The sequence below is a fragment of the Triticum aestivum genome, chromosome 5A (genome assembly GCF_018294505.1).
Source record: "Triticum aestivum cultivar Chinese Spring chromosome 5A, IWGSC CS RefSeq v2.1, whole genome shotgun sequence".
NCBI classification, from domain to species: Eukaryota; Viridiplantae; Streptophyta; class Magnoliopsida; order Poales; family Poaceae; genus Triticum; species Triticum aestivum.
In genome coordinates this window covers 398,707,597-398,718,141 of record NC_057806.1, presented here as the reverse complement: position 1 = coordinate 398,718,141, position 10,545 = coordinate 398,707,597, and positions in this window count along the sequence as shown.

Genomic DNA, 10,545 nt, shown 5'->3' with positions numbered 1-10,545 from the left:
CAGTAAAACTAAACGATCATTTTGCTAAGCTAACGAATGGGTCTTGTTCATCACATCATTCTCTAATGATGTGATCCCATTCATCAAATGACAACACATGTCTATGGTTAGGAAACTAAACCATCTTTGATTAGCGAGCTAGTCAAGTAGAGGCATACTAGGGACACTCAGTTTTGTCCATGTATTCACACATGCACTAAGTTTCTGGTTAATACAATTCTAGCATGAATAATAAACATTTATCATGATATAAGGAAATATAAATAACAACTTTATTATTGCCTCTAGGGCATATTTCCTTCAGTCTCCCACTTGCACTAGAGTCAATAATATAGATTATATAGTAATGATTCTAACACCCATGGAGTCTTGGTGTTGATCATGTTTTGCTCGTGAGAGAGGCTTAGTCAACGGGTCTGCAATATTCAGATTCATATGTATCTTGCAAATCTCTATGTCTCCCTCCTTGACTTGATCGCGGGTGGAATTGAAGCATCTCTTGATGTGCTTGGTTCTCTTGTGAAATCTGGATTCCTTTGCCAAGGCAATTGCACCAGTATTGTCACAAAAGATTTTCATTGGACCCAATGCACTAGGTATTACACCTAGATCGGATATGAACTCCTTCATCCAGACTCCTTCATTTGCTGCTTCCGAAGCAGCTATGTACTCCGCTTCACACGTAGATCCCGCTACGACGCTCTGCTTGGAACTGCACCAACTGGCAGCTCCACATTCAATATAAATGTGTATCCGGTTTGTGACTTAGAGTCATCCAGATCAGTGTCAAAGCTTGCATCGACATAACCATTTACAACGAGCTCTTTGTCACCTCCATAAACGAGAAACGTATCCTTAGTCTTTTTAAGGTATTTCAGGATGTTCTTGACCGCTGTCCAATGATCCACTCCTGGATTAATTTGGTACCTCCCTGCCAAACTAATAGCAAGGCACACATTAGGTCTGGTACACAGCATTGCATACATGATAGAACCTATGGCTGAGGCATAGGGAATGACTTTCATTTTCTCTCTATCTTCTGAAGTGGTCGAGCATTGAGTCTGACTCAACTTCACACCTTGTAACACAGGCAAGAACCCTTTCTTTGACTGATCCATTTTGAACTTCTTCAAAACTTTATCAAGGTATGTGCTTTGTGAAAGTCCAATTAAGTGTCTTGATCTATCTCTATAGATCTTGATGCCCAATATATAAGCAGCTTCACCGAGGTCTTTCATTGAATAATTCTTATTCAAGTATCCTTTTATGCTATCTAGAAATTATGTATTATTTCCAATTAACAATATGTCATCCACATATAATATTGGAAATGCAACAGAGCTCCCACTCACTTTCTTGTAAATACAGGCATCTCCAAAAGTCTGTATAAAACCATATGCTTTGATCACACTATCAAAGCGCATATTCCAACTCCAAGAGGCTTGCACCAGTCCATAAATGGATCGCTGGAGCTTGCACACTTTGTTAGAACATTTTGGATCGACAAAACCTTCTGGTTGCATCATATACAACTCTTCTCTAAGATATCCATTAAGGAATGCAGTTTTGACATCCATTTGCCAAATTTCATAATCATAACATGCGGCAATTGCTAACATGATTCGGACTGACTTAAGCATCGCTACGGGTGAGAAGGTCTCATTGTAGTCAACTCCTTGAACTTGTCGAAAACCTTTTGCAACAAGTTGAGCTTTGTAGGCAGTAACATTACTGTCAGCGTCAGTCTTCTTCTTGCAGATCCATTTATTCTCTATGGCTTGTTGATCATCGGGCAAGTCAACCAAAGTCCACACTTTGTTCTCGTACATGGATCCCATCTCAGATTTCATGGCCTCAAGCCATTTCGCGGAATCTGGGCTCATCATCGCTTCCTCATAGTTCTTAGGTTCGTCATGGTCAAGTAACATGATCTCTAGAATAGGATTACCGTACCACTCTGGTGCGGATCTTACTCTGGTTGACCTACCAGGTTCAGTAGTAACTTCATCCGAAGTTTCATGATCATCATCATTAGCTTCCTTACTAATTGGTGTAGGAATCACTGGAACTGATTTCTGTGATGAACTACTTTCCAATAAGGGAGCAGGTACAATTACCTCATCAAGTTCTACTTTCCTCCCACTCACTTCTTTCGAGAGAAACTCCTTCTCTAGAAAGGATCCATTCTTAGCAACGAGTATCTTGCCTTCGGATCTGTGGTAGAAGGTTTACCCAACTTTTTCCTTTGGGTATCCTATGAGACACATTTCTCTGATTTGGGTTCGAGCTTATCAGGTTGAAGCTTTTTCACATAAGCATTGCAGCCCCAAACTTTAAGAAATGACAACATGGGTTTCTTGCCAAACCATAGTTCATATAGTGTCATCTCAACGGATTTAGATGGTGCCTTATTTAACGTGAATGCAGCCGTCTCTAAAGCATAACCCAAAAACTAATAGATCGCGCCATATCTAATAAAGTGTGGTTACGACGTTTGGACACACCATTACACTGTGGTGTTCCAGGTGGCATGAGTTGTGTAACTATTCCACATTGTTTCACATGAAGACCAAACTCATAACTCAAATATTCACCTCTACGATCAGATCGTAGAAACTTTATTTTCTTTTTACGATGATTTTCCACTTCACTCTGAAATTCTTTGAACTTTTCAAATGTTTCAGATTCATGTTTCATCAAGTAGATATACCCATATATGCTCAAATCATCTATGAAGGTTAGAAAATAATGATACCCGCCGCGAGCCTCAACACTCATTGGACCGTATACATCAGTATGTATTATTTCCATCAAGTCAGTTGCTCGCTCCATTGTTTCGTAGAACGGAGTCTTAGTCATCTTGCCCATGAGGCATGGTTCGCAAGCATCAAGTGATTCATAATCAAGTGATTCCAAAAGTCCATCAGCATGGAGTTTCTTCATGCACTTTATACCAATATGACCTAAACAGCAGTGCCATAAATAAGCTGCACTATCATTATTAAACTTGTATCTTTTGGCTTCAATATTATGAATATGTGTATCACTACTATCGAGATTCAACAAAAATAGACCACTCATCAAGGGTGCATGACCATAAAAGATATTACTCATATAAATATAACAACCATTATTCTTTGATTTAAATGAATAACCGTCTCGCATCAAACAAGATCCAGATATAACATTCATGCTCAACGCTAGCACCAAATAACAATTATTTAGGTCTAAAACTAATCCCGGCGATAGATGTAGAGGTGGCGTGCCGACGGTGATCACATCAACTTTGGAACCATTTCCCACGCGCATCGTCACCTCATCCTTAGCCAATCTTTGTTTAATCCGTAGCCCCTGTTTTGAGTTGCAAATATGAGCAACACAACCAGTATCAAATACCCAGGCGCTACTACGAGCATTAGTAAGGTACACATCAATAACATGTATATCAAATATACCTTTCAGTTTGCCATCCTTCTTCTCCGCCAAATACTTGGGGCAGTTCCGCTTCCAGTGACTATTCCCTTTGCAGTAGAAGCACTCAGTCTCAGGCTTAGGTCCAGACTTGGGCTTCTTCACTTGAGTAGCAACTTGCTTGCCGTTCTTCTTGAAGTTCCCCTTCTTCCCTTTGACCTTTTTCTTGAAACGGGTGGTCTTGTTAACCATCAACACTTGATGCTCCTTTTTGATTTCTACCCGCAGCCTTTAGCATTGCGAAGAGCTCGGGAATCGCCTTATCCATCCCTTGCATATTATAGTTCATCACAAAGCTTTTGTAGCTTGGTGGCAGTGATTGAAGAACTCTGTCAATAACACTATCATCAGGAAGATTAACTCCTAGTTGAGTCAAGTGGTTGTGGTACCCAGACATTCTGAGTATATGTTCACTGACATAACTATTCTCCTCCATCTTGTAGCTATAGAACTTATTGGAGACTTCATATCTCTCAATTCGGGCATTTGCTTGAAATATTAACTTCAACTCCTGGAGCATCTCATATGCTCCATGACGTTCAAAACGTCATTGAAGTCCCGATTCTAAGTCGTACAGCATGGCACACTGAACCATCGATATTCATCAGTTTTGCTCTGCCAGACGTTCATAACATCTAAAGTTGCTCCTGTGGCGGGTTTTGCACCTAGCGGTGCTTCTAGGACGTAATTCTTCTGTGCAGCAATGAGGATAATCCTCAAGTTACGGACCCAGTCTGTGTAGTTGCTACCATCATCTTTCAACTTAGCTCTCTCTAGGAACGCATTAAAATTCAGGGGAACGGTAGCACGAGCCATTGATCTACAACAACATAGACATGTAAAATACTATCAGGTACTAAGTTCATGATAAATTAAAGTTCAGTTAATCATATTACTTAAGAATTCCCACTTAGATAGACATCCCTCTAGTCATCTAAATGATCACGTGATCCATATCAACTAAACCATGTCCGATCATCACGCGAGATGGAGTAGTTTTCAATGGTGAACAGCACTATGTTGATCCTATCTACTATATGATTCACGTTCGACCTTTCGTTCTCAGTGTTCCGAGGCCATAACTGCATATGCTAGGCTCGTCAAGTTTAACCCGATTATTATGCACGTGCAAAATTGGCTTGCACCCGTTGTATGTGAACGCAGAGCTTATCACCCTAATCATCACATGGTGTCTCGGCACGACGAACTGTAGCAATAGTGCATACTCAGGGAGAACACTTGTACCTTGAAATTTAGTGAGGGATCATCTTATAATGCTACCGGCGTACTAAGCAAACTAAGATGCATAAAGGATAAACATCACATGCAATCAAAATAAGTGATATGATATGGCCATCATCATCTTGTGCCTTTGATCTCCATCTCCAAAGCATTGTCATGAGCACCATCGTCACCGTCTTGACACCTTGATCTCCATGGTAGCATCATTGTCATCTCGCCAACTATTGCTTCTACGACTATCACTACCGCTTAGTGATAAAGTAAAGCAATTACATGGTGATTGCATTTCATACAATAAAGCGACAACCATAAGGCTCCTGCCGGTTGCCGATAACTTTTACAAAACATGATCATCTCATACTACAATTTATATATCAACACATCTTGGCCATATCACATCACAACTTATCCTGCAAAAACAAGTTAGACATCCTCTACCTTGTTGTTGCAAGTTTTACGTGGCTGCTACGGGCTTCTAGCAAGAACCGTTCTTACCTACGCATCAAAACCACAACGATTTTTCATCAAATGTGATGTTATAACCTTCAACAAGGACCGGGCGTAGTCAAACTCGATTCAACTAAAGTTGGCGAAATAGACACCCGCCAGCCACCTGTGTGCAAAGCACGTCGGTAGAACCAGTCTCATGAACGCAGTCAGGTAATGTCGGTCCGGGCCGCTTCATCCAACAATACCGCCGAATCAAAGTAAGACGTTGCCGGTAAGCAGTATGACTATTATCACCCACAACTCATTGTGTTCTACTCGTGCATATAACATCTACACATAGACCTGGCTCTGATGCCAATGTTGGGGAACACAGTATTTCAAAAAATTTACCTACAATCATGCAAGATCTATCTAGGAGATGCATAGCAACGAGAGAGGAGAGTGTGTCCACGTACCCTCGTAGACCAAAAGCGGAAGCGTTTTAGTAATGTGGTTCATGTAGTCGAACGTCTTCGCGATTCAACCGATCCAAGCACCGAACGTACGGCACCTCCGTGTTCAGCACACGTTCAGCTCGATGACGTCCCTCGAGCTCTTGATCTAGTTGAGGATGAGGGAGAGTTTTGTCAGCATGATGGTGTGTTGCAGGTGAGGATGAAGTTATCGGTGCAGGGCTTCACCTAAGCACTACAACGATATGACCGAGGTGTGTAACTATGGAGGGGGGCACCGCACACGGCTAAGAGAAGACTTGGTGTGTATTTGGGGTGCCCCCCTCCCATGTATATAAAGGGGGGAGGAGAGGAGGCCGGCCCAATGGGGGGCGCGCCAAGGGGGGGGGTCCTACTTGGACTCCCGGTCCAAGTAGGATTCGCCCCCTTTCCTTTCTGAAGAAGGGAGGAAGGGGAAAGAGTTGGAGGAGAAGAAGGAAAGGGGGTCGCCGCCCTAACCCTAGTCCAATTCGGTTTGGGCTTGGGGGGCATGCACCTCCACCTGGCCGCCGCCTCCTCTCTTCCACTAGGGCCCATGACGGCCCATTAACCCCCCCGGGGGGTTCCGGTAACCCCCCGGTACTCTGGAAAATGTCCGAACCTTTTCGGAAACATTTCGGTGTCCAAACATAACCTTCCAATATATCAATCTTTACGTCTCGACCATTTCGAGACTCCTCGTCATGTCCGTGATCTCATCCGGGACTCCTAACAAACTTTGGTTCATCAAATCACATAACTCATAATACAAATCGTCATCGAACGTTAAGCGTGCGGACCCTACGGGTTCAAGAACTATGTAGACATGACCGAGACACATCTACGGTCAATAACCAATGGCGGAACCTAGATGCTCGTACTGGCTCCTACATATTCTACGAAGATATTTATCGGTCAAACCGCATAACAACATACATTGTTCCCTTTGTCATCGGTATGATACTTGCCCGATATTCGATCATCGGTATCATCATACCTAGCTCAACCTTGTCTCCGGCAAGTCTCTTTACTCGATTTGTAATGCATCATCCCGTAAGTAACTCATTTGTAGCGACCAGACCTCAAACGGTCCAATCTCTGTGCTCAGGTGTCATCCCAGGATCAGTAATGCTGACACCACACAGTACTTGAAGGATTTATAACAGAGTAGCAATCACACACTTATTACATCGAGAGTCTCAAAAGAGAACTTATTACAATAATAATGGCTTAAGGCCATCTAATAACGATAATAGCGGAAGGCTTGGAAGATAAGTGAGTCCATCAACTCCAACGGCATCACTGGGTATAGAACCACGACCTAAAAGCACCTTACTCGTCGTCTGGAAAGTCTGCAACATGAACGTTGCAGCCCGAAACGGGTCAGCACATGGAATATGCTGGCAATGTAACACATAGAGAGTAATGAAAGAAAAAGGCTATAGTATATGCATATTTGGCTGGTGAAAAGCTCTATAGTTACAGTTTTGTGTAAAGCCAATTTTTCCCTACTGCAAAGGAATACATTTTATTTAACTATCATGGTAGTTGTTAAACATTGAGAATGGTTGACAGCATTCTCAATCCCAATTAAGCATCATCATTAAGAACCAACAAATTAATTAGAGTAACATGATGAGATTCACATGATAATCCAAGTACTAGATACTCAAGAAGTCCATAACTGGGGACACGGCTAACCATGATTAGTTTATACACTCTACAGAGGTTTGTGCACTTTTGCCCACAAGATTCGATCTCCTCCGTTGGATTTCTCGCACTACATGGTGTTTGAGAAACGGATGACCAAGACATAGTCTTTCAGAAGCGCTAGCACCTTACGTTGGGTAGACCGTACCACCTACATCCCCTACATCTGCTAGTCTACCATTGTAAGAGTTCGCACGACTTAGTCAACTATGCTAGAGGCCATAGTAGCTTGTGGCTGCACATGGAAGTTTCTAGCATGAGTAATCTCATGATCCCTTTGAGCCTGGGTGGCGGTCCGAAGAAAAACAGGCAATCGCTGGAATACCCAGGTGCCTCAATCCACCCAGATGTGTATTTAAGTTGCCACCTTAGATAAACCATTAATTTAGCAAACTCACATCTGTCATGGATTTCACTCACCCAAACCACGTCTACTAGCATAGCATGGCAAAAAAGCAAACGTAGAAGTAACTCCCAAAGGTTTGATAATAATAGGTAATAGGTACTACCTCATCTACTTCCCAACCCACGATTTAATTAGATCCTAATCAATGCAATGTGTGAGGATTGATCTAATGCAATAAAACTGGGTAGTAGGAAGGTATGATCAAAGTGTTACTTGCCTTGCTGATGATCCGCAAAACCTAGCGATTCGAAGTAGCAAGCGGCGCACTCCGGGTACTCTATCACAAACAAACAAGCATACAATAAGTACTCAACTAATGCACATGTAAAACTCGAATAAGAGATCTAACCAGAAAGTTCAACTAAAGAACTCCGGTTGGCAAAAAGAATCAAATCGAACGAAGCAACGAAAGACAAATGGCGAAAGAAATAAGCTCCATTTACTATTTTGGATCTAGGTCAAATTTTACCGAGGCAAAAACTTGTTTGAGTTGGTTAGATGGAAAGAGGGTTTCGAGACAAAACTCCAGGCGCTTGAATCGCCTGGTTCCAACAAACGAGTGAAAAGTTAAACTAAAACGAACATCGGATCAGAAATCGCGATCAGAAAAATCACGGACTTAATCCGAGAAAATAAAAACGACGAACAGGTTAACGAACGAATGTTCATTAACAGGAAGTAAACGATGAACGCGTTCGTTAGAACGAACGGACGAGCGAACGCTCGCTAAATAAATAAACCGGAGAAAATCGATCTATTTAAAAAAACGAAAAACTAGGGTTTTCAAAAAAACAAAACGGCTTTTCTCAGAAAACCGGGCGGCGGCTACCTCGGTTCGGGGCTCCGGTGAGGCTCCGACGGGACTCCGGCGGCGGCGGGTGGTGCGGGGCGGCGGGGGGGGGGCAGCTCCGACGCGGCGGCGGGGCGGCCGGCGGCGTGGGGCGGCGGCTGCGGCGTGGTAGCGGTGATAGGCAGCGCGGGCGGCGTGCGGCAGCGGCCCTGGAGGCATGGGGAGGTGGCGGCGGGTGTGGGGCTAAGGGGGGCGGCGGTGGGGTTATAAAGGGGGGAAGGCGGCGACTTGGGGGAGGGGTCGGCCACGGGAGACGGGTCCTCCCTGGACTCGTGCGACGGCGGCGGTCGGGACTCTGTCCCGACCCGGCGGGAGGCAGCGGCGGCTGGCTGGGCCGGCCTGCTTGGCTGGGCCCTTGGCCCAGTCGGGCGCGGGGTCTCCTTTAAAAAAACAATTTCGCTGCGACTAAAAAAATTCTAGAAAAATAAATAAAATTCTAAAAATGCCAAAACAAATTTTCACCATCTAAGTAAAATATTTAGAACATGATGAACATTTTCTTGGCCCTAAATGCAATTTTTGAAAACGTGCAATTTTTCCTAAATTCAAATAAAATAGCAAATAAAACCAAAATAAAATCTTGTTTGATTTTTTTATTGAATCCCCGATATTTCTATATTTTGGGAAAGTCATTTTATTCCCACTCTCATAATTTTATAGTAGAAATAATTGAAGATAAAATAAATAAAATCAAATGATCCTATTTTCAAAGTTTGAGAAAACTCAAATATGAAAATAACGAAATCTCCAACTCTCTCCGAGGGTCCTTGAGTTGCGTGAAATTTCTAGGATCAACCAAATGCAATAAAATATGATATGCAATGATGATCTATTGTATAACATTCCAAATTGAAAATTTGGGATGTTACAAACCTACCCCCCTTAAGATGAATCTCGCCCTCGAGATTCGGGTTGGCTAGAAAATAGGTGAGGGTGGTCCTTCAGCAGATCTTCCTCTCGTTCCCACGTGGCTGAATCTTTACCACCTAGCTTTACATACCAAGAAAACAAAAAAATTCTTCTATGATTTGAGGCATTACTTTTGGGATGACCCACATCTTTATAAAGAAGGAATAGATGGTATTATTAGGCGTTGTGTACCTGAGCATGAATAGGGACAAATCCTACGGAAATGTCACTCCGAAGCTTATGGAGGGCATCATGTTGGAGATAGAACTGCTCACAAGGTATTGCAATCTAGATTTTATTGGCCTACTCTCTTCTAGGATGCTCGTAAGTTCGTCTTATCTTGTGATGAATGTCAAAGGATAGGTAATATCAGTAAGCGTCAAGAAATGCCTATGAATTATTCACTTGTTGTTGAACCATTTGATGTTTGGGGATTTGATTACATAGGACCTTTTCCTTCCTCTGATGTGTATACACATATTTTGGTTGTTGTTGATTATGTTACTAAATGGGTAGAAGCTATTCCAACCAGTAGTGCTGATCACAACACCTCTATTAAAATGCTTAAGGAAGTTATTTTCCCAAGGTTTGGAGTCCCTAGATATTTAATGAATGATGATGGTTCACACTTTATTCGTGGTGCTTTCCGTAAAATGCTTGCCAAGTATGATGTTAACCATAGAATTGCATCACCTTATCATCCTCAGGCTAGTGGTCAAGTTGAACTTAGCAATAGAGAAGTAAAATTAATTTTGCAAAAGACTGTCAATAGGTCCAGGAAGAATTGGTCTAAGAAATTAGATGATGCACTTTGGGCTTATAGAACAACATATAAAAATCCTATGGGTATGTCTCCTTATAAAATGGTTTATGGAAAAGCTTGTCATTTGCCTCTTGAGTTAGAACATAAAGCATATTGGGCAATCAAAGAACTCAATTATGATTTCAAACTTGCTGGTGAAAAGAGGTTATTTGATATTAGCTCATTAGATGAATGGAGAACCCAAGCTTATGAAAATGCAAAATTATTCAAAGAA